Here is a 23,593-nt window from a genome sequence, read left to right as displayed (position 1 = left end):
GTCCCTCCCTGGACCTTGCTTTTAGTTATAGTTCCTTGCATGACATTCGGACTATGATAACCGGCGTCTCATTGATTTTTCATGGCATGACGTCATGAACGTGGAATGTGCTAATTGGCCCGTGTGGTGACGTCATCACGCAGAAAATGTCCAAGTACTTGTGAGAAGCCAAAGTCCAATACTGGTTGCTATTGGCTACGAAACGTCATACATATACAGATTCCTTATTAATGACGTCGTCACGTAAAGAGTGGCGATAACACTCCACAGGGAACATGCACGCAATCACTGGTTTCTATTGGATACGTGACGTCATGCAGATACACGACAGTCATGAAGCGTGGATATGGAGTGATTACCGAGAACATCTGAAGTGAGGATCGATTCACGGGGATGCTTATCTAAGGAGGAATTAAAGTTTCAGCTGTGACCTATGGAAGTTTTTTTATTCCACGAAGTAGTCTAGACAAAACAAAAAATTAAGTCTGGGAAGGGGAACAACGTCACAAAAGTAGACTTTTATTTGTTAAGTCTGTGTGTAGTACTAGCATACGAACATTCCGTATGCAGATACGCGACTGGACAAAAACATACACTATATATATATATATATATATATATATATATATATATATATATATATATATATATATATATATATATATCGATACATATATATATACAACATTTATATAATCAATAATATATATAATCATATATATATATATATATATATATATATGTATAAATGTTGTGTATGTTTTTATGCTGACGCTTATCTGCACACCGAATGTACGTGTGTTTAGTGCTACATACAGACTCAACAAATAAAAGTCTACATTTGTGATGTTGTTCCCCTTTCTAGACTTTTTTTTTCGTCTAGATTACTTTGTGGAAGAAAAAACATCCATAGGTCACCGCTGCAGCTTTAATTCCTCCTTAGGTAAGCATCCCCGTGAATCGATCCATACTTCAAATGTTCTTAGTAATCACTTATATATATATATATATATATATATATATATATATATATATATATATATATATATATATATATATATATATATATATTAAATAAGTTTATTTCCCTGAGAGGTAGGAACTCTGGACGAGGACATTAACCTCATTGTTCTCAGCAAGTCTTTTGGAATGAGGTTGCTAGCCCTATACCTCTTTCCACACTAGTTGCGATACGACTCCCTCAGTCGATGAACATCCAAATATATGGTCCCCAACTTTGGCCTACATGGACAATGTTTTTACCTTCATCAGTATCCTGAAATCCTGACGAAGTTTCGTGCAGAAACAACTGTTAATGGAAGATATCCCTTTGATGACCAAAAAAAAAAAAAAAAAATTGACCAAAGAGAAATCTGAGGCAGTACTTTCCAGTGTCAAAAAACTTTATAAAGAATAATAGCCTGCTTTGAAATATTTTTAACACTTACATTTTATAACAATTGAGCACCATAATACTTGTCTATACGACATAATAATAATAATAATAATAATAATAATAATAATAATAATAATAATAATAATAATAATAATAATAATAATGGCTGTTTCTACGGCACTCAATTTATATAGTGTTCTCTATTCGCCTTACAATCTACGGTACTATTCATCAGCGTGTAGCTGGTGTATCAAATTTCCTAAGGACATATAAAGTTTTCCTGTTGTCTCAGTTCTATTATATAAACTGAATACCGTAGAAACAACCATTATTTCAGTGCTACTGCCCTGAGAGAAGGTCTTCTCAATAATAATAATAATAATAATAATAATAATAATAATAATAATAATAATAATAATTACAATAATAATAATAAAATTTTACATTAAAATCATAAAAACAAGAACAGCTGAATTCCCTACAATAATAATAATAATAATAATAATAATAATAATAATAATAATGATAATAATAATAATAATAATAATAATAATAATAATAATAATACTCAACCAGCTATACTCAGCAACCAACAAGGCAACCAAAGTTATAAGGGACCGGACCACCGGGCACCGAGGATCGTGTCAAACTAGTCTGAACTAACCTAACCTATCTTCGCCGACTGCAGGTGTGGAATGTAGCCTACTGTCCAGGTGGGACTGGTGCATGTAATGGCATACGTGACTCAGATGCCTCTCTCTCTCTCTCTCTCTCTCTCTCTCTCCTATGAATCATCTCGACCTCCCTCTCCATCGTTCACTTTTGAAAACATTCATCTTTTCATTTTAGCCTGTAAACACACACTTCTAAGCATGGCTCGTTTAAACAACTGTGGCTTTACTGAACTAAGCAGTGAATTTTATTAAATACGTAATGTAATGGTCAGTTGGCTGTAGTTAGTAGCAACCAGAGCAGAGGAGGCATCCATCAGCTCATAATCGGTATGTGTGTGTATGTATATATATATATATATATATATATATATATATATATATATATATATATATATATATATATATATATATATATATATATATATATATATATATATATATATATATATATATAAATATATAAACTTTGGTTGTTTTCAAATACTTTTTTGTTTTAAATTACCTAAATTTGCGACTTTCCCCAACCTCTCATGTACACTCAAACATCTTCCTGTCTGCGGAGCCGACAAGTACCAGTAAAGGGCGATGTCTACCGTACGGTCTCAGGTGAGTCAGTGAAGAGCTTTGTAAATATTTGATGATGAAGCCACATGTACTAACTCTCTCCCTCTTTCTCGACCCAAGATGTAGTATCCCACACTAACCAAATAAGCACACCACAGATGTTGGACTTAACGAGATACTGGCATATTATAAAAGTTATTGATCATTGTTTATCCATACTGCCTGCCTGCCCGCGTATCTGTTTGCCAGTCTGTATAAAAATTGACGAATACTCAGAAATTGTCAATAATATTGATAGTCTTGTTTGGTAGCTGAGGTTTTAAGACTGACGTGCCGGATACTGAGTCAATCTTACTCACATCAATATTACTGATAATGTAACGTCCCCTTAAAGGGAGAAAGGTTGTATGTTCGGATTTAAGGTTTGCGTGTGCGTGTTTTTTGCTACTTTGTTATGTCAGTAGTTAAAAAAATCAGTGTCCTGGTTTCCTTCGGGCCTTGGCTAGATAAGACCATTAGGCTTCCCGTGCCAGCGGCCTTTGCTCTTGACAAATACGCCTTTAGAGACCGAATGTATTGCATACTATAATCATCATCCGACGCAAGGCTTCCTGTTTCGTGGCGGCCGTTTGGGGAAGACCTTCGTTCGGATAGTGAACCGTTATTGATGCTATGTTTTAATTCTTATTAAAAGCATTTTTTTTTTTACCGTACTGCGTGCGTGCGTGTTTGGATTCGAGCGTGTCTGTGTTGATGCACGCATTGTGTGTGTGTGTGTGTGTGTGTGTGTGTTTAATACATATAGGTTTGTAGGTAAATGTGTTGGTGTAGAAGCATCAGGTCATTTCAAAGCCTGAATTTCACACTCTCTCTCTCTCTTTCTCTCTCTCAACCACACAATACCGCACCTCAATCTCGGTAATCGTTAATCTAATTCCATTTTTCCTCTGCACTGTAATCACTGTAAGTTGCTCCCTTGTTCTTCCCCTTTCTCCCTCCCTTCCCCAAGAAGGAAAGCAATAATCACTGAAATTAGCCACTAGGTCCCCTCCCTGTTCATCCTCCACCTTTGTCCACCCTTTCCTCCCTCCAACCACCTCAATCCTTCCTTCCTTCCCTTCATCCATCCTCACTCCCTCCATCTTCTCCCTCCAATCACCTCAATCCTTCCTTCCCTTCACCCATCTACCGCTCATTCCCTCATTCCCAGACTCCATCTTTAGTTAACCAGACTTACCCTCCCACGTAAGCCCCCCCCCCTTTCCCATATTGCCTCCCCAACCTCTCATCCCCAAACACGCATGGCTGCGAACGTGTATACTCGTACTGTATGCGTATGGTCTACGGCCGGCACCGCAGACGCTTTCAGCACTGAAAGGGTAATATTAAGGTAAGAGAAGGGTATTGGGACCCACCGAATAAGGAGTTTCCGCTTCAAGAAAAACTAGAAACCTGTTACTGTGAAAAAAATATTTTACTCTATCTCTCTCCTCGAAATATTTTTCAAACGAATTCTGTCACATGATAGTATATATTTGCAATCTCTCTCTCTCTCTCTCTCTCTCTCTCTCTCTCTCTCTCTCTCTCTCTCTCTCTCTCTGACGTAAGAGAACAATCTAGGTAACCAACCAGAAGTAATAAATATATCATACAAACACACGTCACACACCTGTGCGTGATATATGACGAAACGATAATATGTTATGCACACACGATTGGGCAAATAGTCATTATTTCGGCCAACGTAAAAATAACCCACATTACCTCCAACGATTCATTCAATTGCTTGCCATGTGCATGAAATTATACTGTGCTTTATCGACCGAATTATTACGACTTTATCACTGTATACATATATATATAATATATTATATATATATATATATATATATATATATATATATATATATATATATATATATATATATATATATATATATATATTATATATGTATATATATATATATATATATATATATATCTTTATACATACACATGTATACATATATCATTTATATACTGTATGTATATTATATATTTATATATATGCCCATATACAAATGATAAATATATATGCTACGTACAAGTGTATGTGAATCGAAGTAATTTTCTATTTCATTCATCACTATAATTTTTGACTTGCCGATTTTATAAGAATTGTATAGTTATAATAATAACAAGAAAGACCGGCATTAATATTTTACTATTAATAGTAGTGTTATTACTATTATTATTAAAATGATTAGTATTAGCAATTACGCGCTCAGGAAACACAGCAAAGATTTGCGTCTCAAAGACGACTGTACACCGTAAAAGAACAAGCAATCAAGCCTAAACATGCACAAGCGATGCTGTAAACAAAACAATACAGTTAAGCAAAGCGTGAGATTAACCCCCAATAAAAAGAAAATAAAGGAAAGCTCAATGCGGAAGAGGAAGCGTCATTATATTACCATATTTTTAAGAAATCTCTCTCTCTCTCTCTCTCTCTCTCTCTCTCTCTCTCTCTCTCTCTCTCTCTCTCTCTCTCCACATCACACACTCGCAAGCTCGCTCTCGCAGGCATCAACACAGACACTATATCTATCTATCTATCTATCTATATATCTATATATATCTATATATATATATATATATATATATATATATATATATACTGTATATATATACATATATATAAGTATATATACTCGTATATATACATGAATTTTCCTCTTTAGAAGGGTGGTTCCAGATGTAAGATTTCCGATTCTCAGCATGAATTCTGGGATGAGGTTGCTAGCCCTATGCATTTCTCCAACTTCGTTGCAATATGGTACAGTCGACGAACTACCAGATATATACTGTAAATCGCTGCTTAGTGAATATATATATATATATATATATATATATATATATATATATATATATATATATATATATATATATATATATATATATATATATATGTTTGTGTGTGTGTAGATACACTCGTATATACATATTTATATCTAAATATATTAAAATATACATGTACTGTATATATTTATTATATTATATGTGTATTATAAGTATATATAATATATATATTAAATATAGATCTATATATATATATATATATATATATATATATATATATATATATATATATATATATATATATATATAATTCCTTCTCTTCATTTACTCTTTGAGAGAGTCATTACCTTCTGCTCTATATTGGAACGTAGACATAAGGAGGAACATTTGATGGCAATGAACAAGAGATAATTACAGGGAATAGCGTCATTTGCATTTGGCCTTTCGCCCTTTTATCGCCGTTTTTAATATTCTAATGAAACGGTGCGATTCCTCGTTCGTACGTTATTTCATTACTTGCCTTGTTTTATGAGTCACGCTGATGGAGGCGTGAGGACGTGATAAAGAGGCATTTATGAAGTGGAGAGACAGAGAGAGAGAGAGAGAGAGAGAGAGAGAGAGAGAGAGAGAGAGAGAGAGAGAGAGAGAGAGAGATTGTTTTAGAACCTCCTAGGGGAAAGAAACTCTAAAAACGAAAAACCTGGTTTTAAACTTGATCGAAACTCTAAAAAAACCTTAATTTATCGACAGAGAGAGAGAGAGAGAGAGAGAGAGAGAGAGAGAGAGAGAGAGAGAGAGAGAGAGAGAGAGAGATTGTTTTAGAACCTCCTAGGGGAAACTCTAAACGAAAAACCTAAACGAAAAACCTTAATTGATCGAGAGAGAGAGAGAGAGAGAGAGAGAGAGAGAGAGAGAGAGAGATTGTTTTAGAACTTCCTAGAGATAAGAAACTAAACGAAAAACCTTACATTAACGCACCACAACGAGAGAGAGAGAGAGAGAGAGAGAGAGAGAGAGAGAGAGAGAGAGAGAGAGAGAGAGAGAGAGGTTGTAGAGCAGTGATTCTTAAACTGGGGGCGCAAGGAGAGTTGCCAAATGGTGACTATTATTTTTTTTTTATTTGTGATGTTAGTTGCAAAATTGCCAAAACCATAATCACGGCTTCCATATGTTTTCTAATTATTATCTCAAAACATACCAAAAATTCCAAATATTCGTCAATTTTCATTTCAAATCTTGTTTATGAATTGTCTTTTATTGTTATGACAAGATTTTCCCGCCCTCTCTGGATAAAATATCTTTCAGTTTGCCAGAAAATCAGTCAGCGAATCCTACACGTAACTTCCCATTTCTTCTACTTACCTGTGTGAAGTAGGTTTTCAGCATTAGTTGGAATCAAAACAAAGAAAAGAAACAAGCTCAATGTGGCAAGCGATCTCCAATGTGCAGTGAGCCAAACACCACCAAATATTCCCCAACTAGGGTAGTTGGCCAAAAGAGCTTGTGTCACCCATCCCACTGATGAGTAGTACCAAGTCAAAATGACCACTGGCTATAATCCACTGTTTCGTTGATGTTATTACATACTGTTAAACTAGTAACGATGACAAAAAATTTTAATAAATATGGCTTTATTATCATTAGTGTCTTTTGTTTTCCAATACTACATAAATATGGATAAATAAATCACTAAAGAGGATGTGTGATCATTTTTGATGTGGTCATGATCCATGAATAATTGTATTAATAGTAAAAATTATATTTATTTTTGTAGTAATTAGTATTTTTTCTAATATTTTCTATCACTGTAATCTGCATAATGCTGAAACTGTTTGAATAAGGATTAAGATAAAATTTGGTTTCATCATATGTTGGTTTTACCCGTTTTCTATGAACGTTGCTTATTCCATTGAAATAGAGTACAGTGCATACTTGTAAAAAATCTAGCAGCAAAGAAACAAAAATCTATCATTCATCCATATACTCATATAAGAAATGAAGTATAATAGTACAGAATGGACAAAATATTGTTTATAGTTTATAGTTGGAAAAAATTTCAGGGGTAGGGGGCTCTGGGATCTATACACAGTGCAAGTCCCTCGTCGGATGAGTCGGTAAAGTTGTCGGCTAGCACTCTGCTAGGCCCGAGTTCGAGTCTCCGGCTAGCCAATGAAGAATTAGAGGAATTTATTTCTGATGATAAAAACTCATTTCTTGGTATAATGTGGTTCGGATTCCACAATAAGCTGTAGATCAAATTGCTAGGTAACCAATTGGTTCTTAGCCACGTAAAATAAGTCTAAGCCTTTGGGCCAGCCCTCTCTAGGAGAGCTGTTAATCAGCCCTAGTGGTCTGGTTAAACTAAGGTATACTTAACTTATACACAATGCAGAGGGGGCAGCAGGGCAAAAAGGTTTAGGAACCACTGTCCTAGAGAAATGAAACTCAAATGAAAAACCTTACTTTAACGTACCACAACGAGAGAGAGAGAGAGAGAGAGAGAGAGAGAGAGAGAGAGAGAGAGAGAGAGAGAAGAATCCATGGCATTATAATTACATAAAACACGCTACCTATCTTCATTATTTAAACATGAACGAACGCAATTTCAGATAAACATGAATAATGAAACGGGCAATCTTAACCATCCCTATCGTTGTCACTAATTGCCTAATCATCACAAAAGCAGTCATGGTTGAAAATCGCATTGGTTTTGTATATCAAAACAGGCCCTATTGCACTCTCTCTTGTCTGTATACAAAGCTATTCCTTATCAAATACAATTTAAATACAAATTCTCTCTCTCTCTCTCTCTCTCTCTCTCTCTCTCTCTCTTTGTAAATGTTTCCTTATCAAATACTTTTCCGAAAAAAAATCTTTATTCATAAGCAACGCTACACGGAGCCTGAATAGCCTGAGAACATAATTAAGTACAGTATAGTACAGTTACAAGCAGGTAGGGGTGGTTTATACAGGTAAGGGTTCTACTGTAATTAACTCATGGGTTCCTTCTCTCTCTCTCTCTCTCTCTCTCTCTCTCTCTCTCTCTCTCTCTCTCTCTCTCTCTCAGCAATTCATTTGTATGTTTTAGTGCATATGTGTAATTATGTAATATCAAGTATACGAAAGTACAAGTCTAGAGCAATAATGAGAACATGCAACCATTCTCTCTCTCTCTCTCTCTCTCTCTCTCTCTCTCTCTCTCTCTCTCTCTCTCTCTCTCTCTCTTATATCCATAAATGTATATTCCCTCAAACACGCGAACACAATTGAGGTAAACTGACAGAGTGCAATAATTTCTCATGGAAGAATTCTAGGTTGGCCTATGAACAACATTAAGCAGTTGTTTCCAACCATTTTTAACTCAATACAGTGCTTATCATGACAACCTTCAACTAGACTTAAGTCAGTTTCACCCCTCTGCGTGAGCAAAACAATGACACAGTTTCAACAATGAGACAATTTTCGAGATAAAATTCGCAAATTGAATCAAATGACCATTTAGGGTTTCTTCAGTTCATCAGACCGATGACGTGTTTCTCAAAACCGTGTGAATGATCTGTTTATTTTTCTTTTATTGCGGAGGCCAGTGGACCGGGCAGCCCAATACCCTAAGTAGTCCAAGGCCAAAGAAAACGAATAAAAGAAGGAAAAGGCGCAGGAAACCTGAAGGGAAAAGAAGCTGAAAGAACAGGATGCCTTGGATGAAACAAGAAAAAAAAAAAGAGGAGCATAACTGATTAAAACGAGAAAAAATAAGAAAAAGAATATAACTCCAAAGAAGCCAAGAAATGGAAAAGTAATGGTGTAACTCCCATGAAAACAAAGAAAAGTAAAAAAATTTAAATAACTTGAATAAAATAGAGGGAAAAAGGGATAACTCCTAAGGAAACTACAGAGCAACCGCACGAGGCACAGAAGATTATTGGAATTAGGCAAAACGAAAGACGGAAAGAAATTTCCAGTGCTTGCTAAAAGAGAGGAAAAAAAGTCAAGTAATATAAGGCTTCAGCAAAACGGGTTCACACGAAGTTACTGCGGGAATAGATGAAGTATAATATTTCGTTTTTCTTTTCCATAATCTTGTTAGGTCAACATCTGCGAAAGTTGGTGTCTCTGAGTCTGGATCTAAAGTGCATCCCCGCTTACCTTGTAGTCTCACGATTCCAACACTCTCCTATAACTATTTCTTGCTGTGTGCTAGTATACTACACATTCCTGGGGAAAGTTTGATATTTGTACATCTAATCCTCTCTAGGTTCCTCCCGAGGTCCGTTGATTATTATTATTATTATTATTATTATTATTATTATTATTATTATTATTATTGAAAAGAGGAATCGAACAGATTCCCGAAAGCTCTCTGCATAGATTTATTTCTAAATATAATCGTACCTATACATAACTGTGGATTTGTGTCTCCATTATTATTATTATTATTATTATTATTATTATTATTATTATTATTATTATTATTATTATTATTATTCCGTGCAGGCAATTTTATGTACTACACCAAAATAGCCATGATAATGCTAAACCAGCTTGCACAGAAGAAAATGCCCATAAGCGGGAAAGGGAGAAATCTTGAATAATAATTAATAGTAAAGGAGGGACGAGAGCTAGATATCAAAGAAAAATAACAATTCTTCTAAATTCTTCATGATAACCAGTTACACGCAATGAAGAGTGATCCCCACAATCCTTTTTTATCAAATATATTAAATCTGCTCAGAGAGCTTTCAAGAACCTGTTTAATGAGATCTGGGCAGGCTCTCGAGAACTGGTATCTACTTAGAAACAAGAATAACAGTAAAAAGTGATAAACAGAAGAGGAGGTAGTAGACCACGAAACGCTCAAACAAATAAAAGAAATGACGATGAAGATGACAACGAGGCAGCACACGACGACGTGTTAGTAAAAGAAGCTGAAGAAATGGAAGCAGTAGGCGACGAAATGCCACAAGAGAGATACCACAGATAAATGGTCTTTCTCTGTCAAGACCTCGCCCTATCTTCGCGTCTAATTGTCTCCCTTTTAAGGCTTAAGTTGAGTTTATCTTTCCCGACCCTCCTCCCCCTCCTCCTACGTCAGAAGGGTTGCGTCACCTCCCATACCCACTTGCCTTTCCAGGGTATCTTCACTTTCCTTTTACATATGGATGTGGAGACACCACTATCAACTTCGTATGAGGTGTAATCAGCTATAGTGACCGCCGTGGCATCTTGGCGTAGTGCACCAGCCATGTCTGCTGAGCCTAGGACCGCTCCACGTTAGCGTGTGCTCGCGTCATGAAACAAGTAAAAAATGGGCCGAAGTTTCTTCAGCGCAATCGAGTTTTATGTACCGCGTATAATCAAGGCCATCGAAAACAGATCTATCTTTCGGTAGCCTCGGCATTATGCTGTATGAGCCGCGGCGGTGCGGCTCATGAATCTTTAACCACGGCCCGGTGGTGGCCTGTCCTATATCGTTGCCAGATGCACGATTATGGTTAACTTTAACCTTAAATGAAATAGACACTACTGAGGATAAAGGGCTGCAATTTGGTATGTTTGATGATTGGAGGGTGGATGATCAACATACCAATTTGCAGCCCTTTAGCCTCAGTAGTTTTTAAGATCTGAGGGCGGACGGACAGACAAAGCTGGCACAATAGTTTTCTTTTACAGAAAACTAAAAAGGGCGTGGGACTGGTAACATCTCTAAAGACTAGCTAAGAAACCGGAAGACTATACCTACCTGGCGTTACTGATTCCTTGATAGAATGTTTCCTGGCGACATTAACTTTTTTAGAATGAGGTTGCTAAACCCGAGGAGATGAGAGGGCTAAGCATATCAGTGAAACTTGCAACAAATTAAGAGGTCTGGTTTGGACAGCGAAGGTAAGAGTAAGCATACCTTACATATCTTTGCACAATCCTAAACTTACCATAAACGGACTTTACTTAATCCTAACGGTACCATAAGAGGACCATAAAATCTTAGGCGTAACATACGCCGAATGTACAAACATCTTTGCATACCACATGCGAACAAAAAAAAAAAAAAAAAAAAAAAGGGTGTGCCACATAAGCAGACGACAAACAAATCCCAAGAGAACGTAAACAGATTATACTCGGCTATCAAAACAAACCGGCCAACGTAAACAATAGCCCATAGATTACACTGAGGGCTGAAGTGTAGATACTGTTTAAGGTCGACAAAAAGAAAAAAAAAAGAGAAACTCATTAAAGCCAACACTTTAATTACCGTTGCGTAGATTCTAATCGACGCAGCCCTTGAGTCTTTTTCTTCATCTGATAAGCTTGATGGAGGAGCGATATCCGGGCGGCTTCCTTTTGTTTAGTTAATCTTGAACCTTTATTTTCAACTTTTTTTTTGGTGGGGGGGCGGTGCCTGGATGGGGATGGGCGTGTACCCTTTCGGAAAATTGATCTCGGTCGCTTCCTTTGCTTGTTAAATTCTCTCTTTTTTAAGTCTCTTGTTTTTAAATTGCTTTAACTTCTTTTTTTTCTCTATTTTAAGTGGTAATCCTTCTAATCATCATTATCATCATGATAATTCCTGTTATCGTCTTTAAAATCGTCATCATTTTCTTCACTGTTTCGATTATGATGATAATGATTCATTCATTATTCATTATTATTATCATTCTGTTATTATTCATACACAATTATGAGCCTAGAAAGCTTCCTCACAACAGACAGTCCATATGAGACATAAAATGGTAATGAAAAAAAAATTTAATTAAACTAAACCTTCGTAAAAATAAAAGACGAATAACAGGAAAGAAAACTAAACAACCAAAAACGTACCTTATTGGGACGAGCAACACCAAGAAGTCAAAGGAAAAATAAAAATTAATAAATAAAAAAAAAAAGAGACAAAGGGCGTTGACGCTGCAAAGCACTCGACAAAAACGCACCGAGAATGCCAGTCTCGAGGTAACCATGACAAGGACATTCGCTTATATTAGGAATATCATAATTGCCCCGCAGTATACAGTAGGAGAAGTTCAACTTTGCCCATGGGAAGGTTACGGTGGCTAGAGAGAGAGAGAGAGAGAGAGAGAGAGAGAGAGAGAGAGAGAGAGAGAGAGAGAGAGAATTAATAATCCATTCATTCAGATTTCCAAGTTCATAATACTTTCTTCAGTTCCAAATAATGTACATGGCCTAAAATTATATACTGAAAGTTGATAAATATTACATTATTACATACTCACGCACACGAATACACGCACACACATACACAGACACAAACACACACACACATATATATAGATATATATGTATATATATATATATATATATATATATATATATATATATATATATATATATATATATATATATATATATATATATATATATATATATATATATATATATATATACATATATATATACAGTATATACACAAACATACAGAAAGCTCAAGAAAATATTTACTAAGGCAGTTATTCATTACGTTCCTAATATCCATAACAAGTTCCCCATGCCAAAAATGATATCATTACTACATTTACGTACATCAAAAATCTCAGCTGGCAATTATAAAAAAAATTATGAAAAAGGAAACTAGACAATGTGTTTCCTTGTTCCTTCCATCTTTTTTCCCTCACTTCGAGCGTAAAAACATGGATAGAAAGAGGAGTCAATATGAAAGGAGAACGATCGTTATGTTTACGAATGCCACGCCAGAGTAAAGATAAAACGAAATCATTTTCGGTAACAGGTAATCATTCTTACGAAGAAAAAATTCACATATAACATAAATAAAGGCGATTTAAGAACATAATATACGCCTATGTACACAAATGTGCTTTAAATAGCATTAAATCATGCTTTATGGTTTTACTCTTAATGAACAAAATAAGGTCACATGTACAAGTAATTATAGTAATTATACACCTATTCAAGTGGGTGTATAAAAATATTATCTCCTAGTTTCCAGAAAGGGAAATTTCTTACAGTACCTCTCTATATTACTAATGATATGATCATTCGAATAATTGCTGTCAGTATTAACCAATATCAATTTAAAGGGTTATTCATTGTATGTTCGGGATCTGTTACCATACGACTAAAGTTCTTGGCATTAGAAAAAAAGATTCTCTTTATGCGTTATAACATTACAAAGTTATTTCCAACAGTTACAAATTTATAAAAACATGCACCTTCTGACAACACGGACGAAATAATTATTAAAGAAATATTATTGTAATAACTGGGTTGTTATTGATTTCAATAATAATAATAATAATAATATAATAATAATAATAAAATAATAATAATAATAATTTCTTCCGGGGCAAAATGTCGAGTTTCTCTGCAATCGAGTTCTCTGTACAGCCGCTACAGCGTATAATCAAGGCCATCAAAAATAGATGTCTTTCTGTGGTCTCGGTATAATGCTGTATGAGCCGCGGCCCATGAAACTTTAACCACGGACCGGTGGTGGCCTATCCTATATTGTTGTAAGAAGCACGATTATGGCTAACTTTAATCTTAAATAAAAATGAAAACTACTGAGGCTAGAGGGCTGCAATTTGGTATGTTTGATGACTGGAGGGTGAATGAGCAACATGCCAGTTTGCAGCCCTCTAGCCCCAGTAGTTTTTGAGATCTGGGGGCGGACAGAAAAAGTGCGGACAGAATGAAGTGCGGACGGACAGACAAAGCTGCAGAATAGTTTTCTTCTACAGGAAACTAAACAGGACGCAAAGCAAGCTCCCTAAGAATAGTGTCCAAACAAATAATGTTAAATCAGCAGATATACATATTAATAAAACTTGTCAGTTAGGCTTACGAATCTTGGGACGTTAACACTCAGCGCTAATGCTACCAAACACATGAATGATTCCTGGCGGGTACAAGGGTTATCATAATTAAGCTGAAGAGCTGATCTACTCAGGAACAAAGTCATTACCATAGGCTTAAGTTAATCCGATTAAGCCTAACAGTTTGCATGAGGTCTACAGGAAGAGCTCTCTCTCTCTCTCTCTCTTCTCTCTCTCTCTCTCTCTCTCTCTCTCTCTCTCTGTGTGTGTGTGTGTGTGTGTGTGTGTGTGTGTGTTTAGGATAAAAATCAAAACATGCCCTTACCAAAAATAGGGTAGACAATCTTAAAAGAATTTTTCTTTTCAATCAACATGGAAACCCTTTAAAAAGAGGCAGGTTATAGCGCTAGGGAAATAGTGAAGAAGGCAAATAACTCCAGTCCTGAAAGTGAACGGAAGAAAGGACTGGCTAAATCTGGCCCACCCTCAAGATGGCAACTTCTTCCATTGATTTGAGGGAGTGTCAGAAGATTTTATTCACTGAAGTTAGTCCCAACCAGAGATAAAAGAAGAAGGTTGAGCGAACATTACGAAAACTGCGAACAAAAATTTAACTAGGTCTGGTTGGTAGCTGGATGGGTTACCAGTAAATAAAGACAGGCGCAACTGACACAGAAGTTTGCGCCACCATTAATGAAAATTGCGAGACCTTCGGAGTATAATTAAAGCGGAAATGGACCACAATGAAGCTAAAAACTGCCAACCAATATTCATGAGCTCACGATAAGCTCCAATTTTCTCAAGGACCCAATTATTAAACATGAGATCTATCAGTTATTATTGAAATTTTAATGTACCGGTTGAAGGACTATTCAATGACCACGTGACCTTGACAAAAATATGAAGAGTTGGAATTAGACCAATTGCTCTTGAAGGTCAACTCAAGCGACCTTGTAACGCGTCTCAGCCAAGAAATTATATACCTATTTTCGCGACACAAGGTGCTTTTCATCCAACAGTATCCTCTCTCTCTCTCTCTCTCTCTCTCTCTCTCTCTCTCTCTCTCTCTCTCTCAGGAAGGGATTTCCATGGGACAGGCAAGCAGAGAATATGAAGTCAACTGCATCGCCGCTAAGCTTATTGAAAGAGGGTAATTTTTTTTTTTTCAAAATAAACTCCGAAATCGCATCTAACATATACTGCTCTCATGACAGATAGGAGAGATTCGTGTTATTTGCCTTTCTAAATAGGGCAGCTTAAAAGATCTGACAAGTGAATTGGGTTTCTATATACAGTGAACGTGTATTCTATGATCAACTTTACACAGCAAATAAAAAACCACCTAACGTCTTGCAAATTTACTTTCGTTTTCCTACGCTTGGACGGTTCGCACTCTCTCTCTCTCTCTCTCTCTCTCTCTCTCTCTCTCTCTCTCTCTAGCCTGAAAATAGCACCGTGACATTTGCCAGACTTCTTTATAGCCTCCACCATGGCGTGTAAGGACCCTGGGAGAAGCCGGAGTGTTCCAGGACCATTACACGTGTAATTGCGCTAGGGCCACCCAAGGATATAGTCAGGTCAGTCACGGCACTGTCATACTGGCTGAATTGGAGTGCTATATTGATGTACTCAATGCAGTGGTCAATGCTGTTACAGCTGAATATGTGAATATGTATTCAAGAGAGGGTTAAAGAAGATTATATATTATATATATATATATATATATATATATATATATATATATATATATATATATATGTGTATGTGTGTGTTTGTATGCATATATATTTATATATGTATAAAATCATCTTTTGGTCCTGTGGTTGTTAGCCTCATCTAACCTGCAAGAGACTCAATATCGACGACATCAGAGGGAAAGGGATAATTAAGACTTATTTTCGGGAAAGATCAATCGTGTTCTGTTGACTTAGGCGGTGAATTGGGTACCCAGCAGCTACTCAACTGTGGTGGGTAACAGCCAGCCAGTGTGGAGAAGGAGAAGGACTAGCAGCCTCATTCCAAAAAGGCTTGTTGTAAATTTCAGAGGTCTTCCTTCAGATCTTCATCCATATACTTACATATCCACTGCTTTTCAGACTAGCTGTACCTCATCCCTTCCCATGACAAGTTCAAACCATTTACCTTTAAGATCTCTCATGTTTCCGCCTTCTTCTTACCGCCTTTCACCACCAGTTTCTAATTCGTAATATGATCTTCCCATCGCACTCCGGTCATGAATCTTGGCGCACCTATCTATACACACCCTTTCAAAATTTTGTATTTTCTTTGCCACTGCCCATGTTTCTGCTGCGCGGAATAGTACAGACTTTTTTTACTCATCGCACGTCTTTGCTCTCTCTAATAATAATTCACTGATGTGATATTTTTATTTATTAGCAGTTTATAACTCATAACAGCTTCGTCACCAGTGGGATTCGAACCTCTGCCTGATTTATAAACAACGGTGTACAGTGACTTTTGACCACTGCGCTATAAAGAGAGAGGTATAAGTTGATATCGAATTTAGGTTTTTTACTTAGAATCGATTTCAACCCACCGTTATTTTGATAGCTGACTGATCAGTTTGTAACAACCAATTCACTGTACCTCGGGAGCAACTTACACCCAAGAGGAATTATAGTTTATATATATATATATATATATATATATATATATATATATATATATATATATATATATATATATATATATATATATATATATAAATATATATATATATATATATATATATATATATATATAATAATGTGCGTGTGAGATATGGATGAAAATTACTTAGCAGGACAAAGACCAAATTCTATAGACTACAGAGAACATACGTACTTAAGACCATAGCTTTTGTGATGTCCTCGATGGAAAGACCTTAGTAGGGATCTAACTGCTCAAGTGTCGTGACAAGTAAATTACCCACTTTCCCACTCAGGTAGAAGCAGAGAGAAAGAGAGAGAGATTTTTAAAAATTCATGCATTCAGAAGAAATCAGGAATGGCAAGGTTTCTTGGCCTTAAAAAAGCATGTCAAGGTTTCTCAACAGATGGCGTGGCAGTCACGATTCTGGTGGTGCACCGTTCGCATATTTCCAAGCGAATAACGTTTTAATGTTTCAACAAGAATGCACAGTATCAGAAATGGATTAATCAGTTTTTTTTACTGGCTCTCTTCAAGGCGATATGAGACGTCGATAGACGCGTTCGCCAATATACACACATGCAAACAAGCACATGTACACATATACTGTACATATATGTACACACATATTATATATATATATATATATATATATATATATATATATATATATATATATATATATATATATATATATAATATATATATATATGCATAGACATACTTGACTGTGGAATCATATATATATATATATATATATATATATATATATATATATATATATATATATATATATATATATGTGTGTGTGTGTGTGTGTGTGTGTGTGTGTGTGTGTGTAAAATTACACAATCCGTCTGCTGTGTACTTGATCACATTTTAGTGATCAAGTCCACAGCAGTTGTAGATATTTATTTTTAATACGCTATGTTTTGTAATAGGAGTTTCACTGTGGATTTTACCTAACATTTATGAGAAGTACGACATAGTATATGTATATTTATATATATATATATATATATATATATATATATATATATATATATATATATATATATATATATACAAATATAGTGTATGTGTGAGTCTGTGTGTGTAAGTATATAAAATTTAAGCGGCTTATTAAGTATGTGTATATAGATACAGTATTTATAAATGTAAATGCATAAATGCATATTTCGCAACTATTTGCATTTCTCCTTAGCGCTGTTAAACTCCCTTCCTCCACTGTGGCGAAGACCATCCATATATATGTTAAGAGAGATGAGAATTGCGAATATTATATATATAAATAAAAATATATGTATATATAATATATATAAATATATATATGGATGTATACATGTATGTATGTATGTATGTATGTATGTATGTATGTATGTATGTATGTGTATGCATATATATATATATATATATATATATATATATATATATATATATATATATAAGTATATATATATATCTTCGTGATTCTCATCTCCCTTAATACCCAGTAGTTACATTACTCAGAAAATATACAATGCTCAGCATTAAAGATCATCATTATCATTGTTGTAACAACACAGCCATTTCACAGCAACCGTCATTACTCCGTTCAGGTGCGCTAAAGGCATAACAATGGCGCCAGCAATGAGGCCTGAAATCGGGACACCGAAAGGTGAGCACTTGTCACCTGACGTCAGTCTAGTGAGAAGAGGTGGTGAGGAACGATAGCATGACGTCAAGGTCGTGAGGAAAGGTGGTAAAGAAAGATCGTCTGGCGTCCGATGCTGAGGAAAGGTCGTTCCAATAATGTGGTGAGGGACGATCATTTGACATTAGTTGTGAGGGAAAATCGTTAGAAAAAAGTAGTGAGGAAAGATCGTCTGGCGTCCGATGGTGAGGAAAGATAATTCCAGTAACGTAATGAGGGACGATCATTTGATGTCAGTTGGTGAGGAAAAATGGTCTGAATAAAGTGGTGAGGAAAGTTCTTCTAAGGCCAGGTGGTAAGAAAAAATGGTCAGAATAAAGTGAGGAAAGATCTTCTAAGGTCAGATGGTGAGGAAAAATAATCAGAATAAAGTGGTGAGGAAAGATCTTCTAAGGTCATCTGGTGAAGAAAATGGACAAAATACAGTGGTGAGGAAAGATCTTCTAAGGTCAAGTGGTGAGGAAAAATGGACGGAATAAAGTGCCGAGGAAAGATTCTCTAAGGTCAAGTGGTGAAAAAAATGGATGGAATAAAGTGGTGAGGAAAGATCTTCTAAGGTCAGGTGGTGAGGAAAACTGGTCAGAATGAAGTGGTGAGAAAAGATCTTCTAAGGCCAGGTGGTGAGGTTAAATAGTCAGAAGAACATGGTGAGGAAAGATCTTCTACAGTCAGGTGGTGAGGAAAAATGGTCAGCATAAAGTGGTGAGGAAAGATCTTCTAAGGTCAAGTGGTGTGGAAAAATGGTCAGAATAAAGTGGTGAGGAAAGATCTTCTGAGGTCAAGTGGTGAGGATAAATGGTCAGAATAAAGTGGTGAGAAAAGATCTTCTAAGGTCAGGTGGTGAGGAAAAATGATCAGAATAAAATGGTGAGGAAAGATCTTCTATGGTCAGGTGGTGAGGAAAAATAGTCAGAATAAAGTGGTGAGGAAGGATCTTCTAAGGTCAAATGGTGAGGAAAAATAGTCAGAATAAAGTGGTGAGGAAAGGTCTAAGGTCATGTGGTGAAGAAAAATGGACAGAATAAAGTGGTGAGGAAAGATCTTCTAAGGTCAAGTGGTGAGGAAAAATGGACGGAATAAAGTGGTGAGGAAAGATCTTCTAAGGTCAAGTGGTGAGGAAAAATAGACAGAATAAAGTGGTGAGGAGAGAACTAAGGTCAAGTGGTGAGGAAAAATGGTCAAACTAGGGTGAGGAGAAAATCGTCTGATGCCGAGCACTGAAGGAAGTTAGATAAAAAAAAAGATGGTCTGGCATCAGATAATACGGAAATGTCGTCAGACACGTGGAAAGGAAAATCGTTGGTGAGGAAAGATCGTCTCATGTCTCATGGTAAGGAAATGTGGTGAGAAAATGCCGCGAATATTTGCAGAATTTTCCTGTAAGTCTAAATTTATCGTCTTCTATTTTAAAACTGTTGTTTCTTCATAATTATTGTTTATTTCTGCTCCACTGTCTGTCTCATCGAAAATTATATATTCAATTTTTAAACTTTCATTTGTAAGATTTCGTGCATTCTAATTTTGTAGATTCCCTATTTAGTTCACATGCATCGGAATAACTTGAAATATAAGTTTTCATGCGTGCAATATTATTATTATTATTATTATTATTATTATTATTATTATTATTATTATTATTATTATTATTTCTACAACTAATACACAGCAGGAGTACAAAAATTGGCGGTAATGTAAAAATATTTCACCTCTCAATATGAGGTATTATTATCATTATTATTACACTAGAACTTCCAAGGGATACAAAGCTAACAAGCTCACGATACCACAAAGCAATAAAACCGCAACAGGATACAGAGCAAACAACGTTTCTAAAGACCGAAAAAATGCAAAGATATAAACACGAAGAATGAAACAAACTTTGCCATGACGACCAAATGCCACCATGGAGGCACCCCTACCAACAGCCCCCACTCCCCCACCCATCCACCATCCCACCTAAAGTGAAACCACCTCTTCCCCGCTGTCAGTTATAGTCAATGCGTCCTATTACACCTCTTCATACTAATGGTCATCCACCACATACAGGCACTGTGCAACAACATTCAATATACCGTGCATTATGTATGCAATTAAATGCATATGTGTGGGTGATGTGCATACGAATATCTGTTACACAAGTATACATATACACACATATATACTGTGTGTGTGTATATATATATATATATATATATATATATATATATATATATATATATATATATATACGTACAAATACAGTATATATACATATATATGTTGTATCATGTATATTTATTTAAGTATGCATACAAATGTACTCTGTTCATATACTACTCTGTTCCCGCATACACACAAAAACAGACACGCATACACACAGTCTCTCTCTCTCTCTCTCTCTCTCTCTCTCTCTATATATATATATATATATATATATATATATATATATATATATATATATATATATATATATACAGTATATATATGTTTATATGTGTTTTTAATATGTATATATTTTATATATGTATATATATATATATATATATATATATATATACATATATATATACTGTATATGTATATATTTGTCAGTGTGCGTACGTGCGAGTAGTAAATGCAACAAGGAACAAACGAATATCGTTAGTGACCGATACTTTTACTTTTGATAAAAGGCCACCTGCAGACCGCTATCTAAATGATGCCAATTAAAATCCTTTCGAACCAGGCTTGATTTCATTTACATCCCTTTCTCCAGTTAAAACAGACAGCCAATAAGAATGCTAATATACCCATTAATTACTTAACGAAATATCTGAAGAAAGAACATAAAGGTTTGTGCTCTACAATATTAACAATACTATAAACAGATGCATTTACAATTCAAAAACTGCAAAAACTTACGGAACATGACGATATATGCATGCATTTGTGTATTGTATATTTGGACAGCTGTACATACATACATACAAATATATATATATATATATATATATATATATATATATATATATATATATATATAAATATATATATATTTACTAAAGAACTAGGTAAATCTACAAAGGCATGATGATACATACATACAGAAATATATACATATATATATATATATATTTATCAGATCATATGATTCATATATAATATATATAAACGTCCTTTAATATCATACATACACACATATGAGTATATATATACATACAGACATATTTGTTGATATTTGAACGTACAGTATGTTTATGTGTAGGCGGGTATCAAATACAACCTAAAGGTATGAGGGTAACTTCTTGTTCAAGTTATTGATAGTGCCGCTTCTCGCAAGAAAAGACAAAAAAATTAAGAAAAGAATGCGCACGCGCGCAGTGCCAGCTGCGACCAAGAGCCCCCTTCATCTTGCGTTGTTCATCGCGGGTGATAAACGACAGGAAACGCCTCATTGGAGAGGATGCAGCTACAGCATCCATTGATCTCCTGAAATGAAGCTCATCTGCGGGATATCCGGGAAGCTGGGAGATGTGCACTTGTTGCTGCCGCCTTCATGATGAACACCGGCCCTCCGAAAAGAAAAAAATTAAGAAAGGGTTTGGTGGAGTGATGCTGCGACCAAGTGCCCCCTTGATCTTGCGTTGTTGGATCGGGTGATGAAGATTCGGGGAAACGCCTGCTGGAGACTGATGGAGGGTTGTTGATCTAGAATAATCTGTGTTCCGGGAAGCTGGGAGATGATTTTTGTTGCTGAATGGTGATTCACCGGCCCTGATGCTGGAGACTGATGGAGGATTGTAGGAGTAGAATAATGCGGGTTAGGAGCGATGTTGGAGAATGGTGAAGATTCGGGGAGTGATGCTGGAGACTGATGGAGGGTTGTTGGGTAGAATAATAAAGTGTTGTAGTGATTTTTGGTGAATGGTGGAGATTCGAGGTGTGATGCTGGAGACTGATGGAGGGTTGTAGCGGTAGAATAATGAGGTGTTATATTGATGTTGGAGAATGGTGGAGATTCGAGGGGTGATGCTGGAGACTGATGGAGGGTTGTTGGGTAGAATAATGAGGTGTTGTAGTGATTGTTGGAGAATGGTGGAGATTCGAGGAGTGATGCTGAAGATTGATGGAGAGTTGTTGGTTAGAATGAAATGGTGTTGTAATGATGTTGGAGAGATGGTGGAGATTCGGGGAGTGATGCTGAAGACTGATGGAGGGTTGTTGGGTAGAATGCTGTGGAAACTAGGAGAGGGTTGTTGGGATGTGGTGGAGATTGAGTTGGGATTGTCGGAAGGATGATGGAGAGAGAGGGAGTGGTGTTGGGGGGTTTGGGAACAAATGGATGCTGTTTTAAGGGGTCGTGGATAACTGAGACAGAATTAATGGATGGGTGGAGAGTGAGTACTACTGAGCAGCTGACAAAATCTACTGAGTAGTTGGAGGGACGGTGAAGAAAAAACGAGGTCTTTGAGTTGAGAAAACGGGAAACCACTACGTGAAGGAAAGTGAACGGCTGTTGGAATACAATAGAATAGAGTATCGAATTTAGGCCAAAGGACAAGCGCTGGGACCTATGAGGTCATTCAGCGATGAAACAGATATTGACAGTAAGAAAAAAAGTTAAGTATACCTTAGTTTTACCAGACCACTGAGCTGATTAACAGCTCTCCTAGGGCTGGCCCGAAGGATTAGACTATTTTACGCGGCTAAGAACCAATTGGTTACTTAGCAACGGGACCTACAGCTTATTGTGGAATTCGAACCACATTATAGCGAGAAATGAATTTCTATCACCAGAAAAACTCCTCTAACTCTTCATCAGCCGGTGGCGGGAATTGAACTCCGGCCCATCGAATGACAGTCTGACAGTAAGGTTTGAAAAGTGTAACAGAAGGAAAACCTAACAGTTGCACTATGAAACAATGGTTAGGAGAGGGTGAAAGTAAGATGGAAAAAAAGAGAATATGAACGGAGGTACAGAAAAAGGACTGAAAGGGCCTAAGAAGGGACGCTGCAAAGACCCTTAAATAATGCCTAC

The 23,593-nt window shown here is 36.0% G+C and overlaps 1 protein-coding gene across 3 annotated transcripts in view; it reads right to left on the bottom strand.

The window, feature by feature from the left end:
* The window catches only part of Rab23 (RAS oncogene family member Rab23), a 177,765-nt gene that overhangs the window by 102,248 nt on the left and 51,924 nt on the right, over positions 1–23,593 (bottom strand). Inside the window, exon 1 of one of the 3 annotated variants that reach the window (XM_067114201.1) lies at positions 1,970–2,042. The exons of the other annotated variants lie outside the window; for them this stretch is intronic. The gene's annotated coding sequence lies outside the window, so the exon portion shown is untranslated. Of the gene's footprint in view, positions 1–1,969; positions 2,043–23,593 lie in introns of those variants that run through there. 3 annotated transcript variants of the gene reach the window in all.

Source organism: Macrobrachium rosenbergii, chromosome 13 (assembly GCF_040412425.1).
Source record: "Macrobrachium rosenbergii isolate ZJJX-2024 chromosome 13, ASM4041242v1, whole genome shotgun sequence".
Classification (NCBI taxonomy): domain Eukaryota; kingdom Metazoa; phylum Arthropoda; class Malacostraca; order Decapoda; family Palaemonidae; genus Macrobrachium; species Macrobrachium rosenbergii.
The sequence above is the reverse complement of the archived record's forward strand: the minus strand, read 5'-3'. Positions and strand labels throughout refer to the sequence as shown.